At 35.7% G+C, this 4,067-nt stretch overlaps 1 long non-coding RNA gene across 1 annotated transcript; it reads left to right on the forward strand.

Moving 5' to 3' along the window:
- Nucleotides 1–737: 737 nt before the first annotated feature.
- On the forward strand, nucleotides 738–3,707 carry LOC148114248 (uncharacterized). The gene is made up of 2 exons (XR_015734246.1): nucleotides 738–796; nucleotides 3,093–3,707. It is a non-coding gene; the product is annotated as an uncharacterized LOC148114248 (long non-coding RNA).
- The last annotated feature ends 360 nt before the right edge of the window (nucleotides 3,708–4,067 follow it).

A 4,067-nucleotide genomic window follows, 5' to 3' on the forward strand; every position in this document is an offset into this window, starting at 1 on the left:
GGCGTGGCTTGATGGTCATGTGACAACTCTTTAGGATTTAGCAGAGGTATTGGTCTACCAGGCTTTTAACTGCTTGCAGAACTGTACCGGTCTACTCATTTGTTTTTGGAGGCACTGGTCTACCCATTTATTTTTGCAGGCACCGGTCTACTCATTTGTTTTTGGAGGCCCTGGTCTACCCATTTATTTTTGCAGGCACCGGTCTACTCATTTGTTTCTGGAGGCACTGGTCTACCCATTTATTTTTGCAGGCACCGGTCTACTCATTTGTTTTTGGAGGCACTGTTCTACCACCACACTGCCTTTTAACACTGATCAGCTGTAGGGCGGCTCTTTGAAGCCCAATGGCAAGAGTTTAAACAGTTTTTTTCCTTCTAGCCGATCAGCTGGGACTCAGGAGGCAGCAATAGATTGGGGGTGGGGCCAAATAAAAGGTAACAATAAAACAGGGGTGGGGGGGCGGGGACGTCATATCGTCACCGCTACCGGCTGGGCAGAACCAGGCGGAACCCACCACTGATTCAGTTGTAACTTTCAAATATCTGAACAATTATTTTATAGATGAAGGATTGGACTTATTCATTTTTGTGGCAGAACCAAAATCAAACTATAGGGAAGAATTTTATTTACAAGAAAGTCTCTAGCTCCACATGAATTTGCATAATTTATTTTTGATGTATAATGTTGGCTTTTCTTAAAGTAGATTTTTTTAAAAAATTCTATTCGGACTTCTGTCTAGATATTGGGAAGAAATTCACAACAACAGAGTTGTCAGTTGATGGAACAAATTATCTTGGTAAGTGGATTGTTCCTTTTCATTGGAGATTTCAGAGTCTGGATATCCATCTGTCCAAACTGCCACTAGTTTGGATTAGTCTCTGAGGTAACTTCTTGCTCTATGATATCCCATGATTGCCCACAATATTGTCACACATCTTAGTGAATAAATATGGGACAAAACAGTTCATATCAACCAAAGTGAAATTAATTTCAACTATTTAGTGTTGAAGATTAGTTCATGATTTAGAATCAGTTATATGTCCAAATATGAATGTTCCCAAGTATAAATAATGTTGTGTGTCTGAGTGCAGAAATATTTCTGTCAGTTGGTCACATGCATTCCAGTGGGTGGCATGTCAAGGCACAATTTCACTTTGTCTTTTAGACAGAGCAATCAATTGCCCTCCAGGAAAGCAGGGAAATTCTTTAAATTTCTCTTTAGAAAAAGGTTGTGTTTGTTCATTGAAGGCTGAAATGAAAATGCTCTCCTCTCCATACACCCTAAATCTTCCTCTGGACTATTTTATGTTCTCTGAACTATGTGCATTATTGTATTGTAAAAACATGGATTGACTCTTTGTATTAATAATGAGAGAATTTAAGTCTCTAGCAGTCACTAGGGAAATTAATGATAAATGTTTATTTCCTGTTCTCATACAGCTAAACAGAAAATATTAAATTTGAGGGAAAGAAGTAATAATGGTTTGTGATATGTGCAACTTGAACTCTGAATAGAAAAAAATATGCTTTAAGAAAAGCCAATGTTATATATCAAGAATAAATTATGCAAATTCATAAGGGGCTAGAAATATTCTTGCAAATAAAAAGTTAGAAGCTGGTGCTTTGCAGCATCCGTTACTCCATTTTTTAAAATTTCCATTCAAATTCACCTAGATGTCAAATTCTATTGTTCTAGAATATTGGCCATGCTGATTAGATCTGATGTGAGTGCAGAGATATGGCAGTGTCTGAGACACCTTCATATCATTGGAATTAAATTTATATGGCTGCCTATCTTAAATGTATGATTCAGAAAGATTAAAAATTAAAAGCAAAAAGGATCAATACGCTAAAACTATACATGTCATAAATAGTGGCCAGGCAACAATTTAAACAAACATCCAGTCAACATAGCCACAGTTTATTCACAGTACCAGGGCACCAGATTAATTAATGAAGAGAATGGTCATTAAAAAAAAAAGTCTCCAAGAAGTCTTCCAACAAGTGTTACAAGATCAAAACTGAAAATGAATATGTGAAGACAGGCTGTTAGAAGAGGAAGTTCTCCATTTCATTTTCAAGAGTATAGCACAGAAGTTGTCTCCCGAAAAAGTAGTCAACCTTGAGCCGGTGAGACTTGAACTGCCAAACTGCTGGCAGCCGGCAGTCAGCAGAATTAGCTTGCAATACTGCATTCTAACCATTGCACCACCATGCTCTGAAAGCACTGTTGGAGAAGAATTACATTAATTGATGGTGGTAAAAAAAATTAGCAGTCTAGTAATACTTTTTCCTACAAACCAATTCTAAGGCATAAGAATTCGAGAACATTTAATAATATCTGATGGGAAGGAAAAAGTGCTATCTGTTCCTTTAGTAAAATGAAGGATGGGAGCAACTAAGCATGGCATTTTTTCCATGTAGGATTGTATTTTGCATTCTGAGAAGGAAATGTATTCTTTGACCAATTATTAACCCAGATCACATCCTGAGGAGCAGGAAATAAGTACCTAAATAAATTATATTTTTAAAGCATTGTTATTGTCACATGTGAAAAAGAAAAGATTGTCACAAATATATCTTGCTGCTAGAAAAACAAAAGTGGTTACTTCATTGAAATATGAAAGCAAAGACAGGAAAATATTCCAGCATTGATAAGTCTGGGATAATTTTATATTTTATAAAAAAATATATTTTAATTTTATATTTTCAGAACTGATCTTGGTAATGCACATATTGCCATGGAAGTACTGGAGACTGGCAAAATCCTAAAAGAGATCTCTAGGTGAAAAGAAGGGAATATTCCATATAATTTCCATATTATTTTACATATGGCTAATATAATTCTCTGTGAACAGGAAGTAGGTACTGTTTTATTACATTGTTTAGTAAGGCCAAGAGAGGTCAGGGAAAGAGAAAATAAGTTAGCTGCTTCTTTCCCAATGAATACTGAGCTCAAATTAGAAAACTCTGAATAATAAATACTACAGATTGGAAAAAAGAGAAGATACACAAAGTGGGTAGTGATTCATAAAAAGGCAAACAAAAAGGAATTGATTTTACAGTAAGGATCCATGTTTCTTTATTTCCAGACAGGATGAATGATTAATATGACTCTCCTAGCAAGCTGTGGCAACTTGGAAGCTAATAAAAATATGGTATGACTGATTTAAACATCTTTTAAAGTGGTTTAAAGTTTGGGTCTATTCAACTACATTAGCATTAGAGATCTCCTAGTTTTCTTCTTCATTGAAGTGTTTGAGGCTGTGCTCACCTTAATATATTTTTCAGGAAAGCACATACAAGTATAATTAATTAATTTAATTTTATGCAATTTATATGCCTTTGTTTTAAAGCTATCTTCCCATGACATCTTCCTACTTATTAAAGTCAGCTTTCTTAAAATCCATGCTTTGTGTCTGCTTCCCCCTCCCCCCCACAATTTTTTTCTATAAATCAGGAACTTTAAAAATGCAAAGGTCACTTGCACCCAAAGTTTCCAAAACTTTAATATATTTAGTAGACTCTTTCCTGTGGTAAGGACCCAGGAAGTGCACTTAAAGCCACCTCTACCTTTCAAAAGGAAAATTGCCACATACCCAAATGAAGAATTTATCTGACATCTTGTGTTTTGAAGAATTCCAGCAAATATTTGGGTAACCCTATCAAAAACATAAACTAGAAATAAAAGTCAAAAAAAAAAAAAACCCAGTAAGAGAACACCTGTCTGATCTTGGTGAATACAAATCATCGGGAACTGCAGGATTACATCCCAGAGTTCTAAAGGAGTTGGCAGATGTCATCTCAGAATCACTGTACCACATCTTTCAAAAATCCTGGAGCACTGGGGAACTACCAGAGGACTGGAAAAGATGAAGTGGTTCCCATCTTCAAAAAAGGGAAAAAAACCACACCCAGGAAACTACAGATCAATCAGTCTAACATCAATACCCGGGAAGATACTGGAAAAGGTAATAAAAAAACAGATCTGCCAACATCTAGAAATGAATGAAGTAATAACTAGCAGTCAGCATGAGTTTGTTAAAAACAGATCATGCCAAACCAAT

Source organism: Pantherophis guttatus, chromosome 4, assembly GCF_059756535.1.
Source record: "Pantherophis guttatus breed Tessera chromosome 4, ASM5975653v1, whole genome shotgun sequence".
Lineage (NCBI taxonomy): Eukaryota > Metazoa > Chordata > Lepidosauria > Squamata > Colubridae > Pantherophis > Pantherophis guttatus.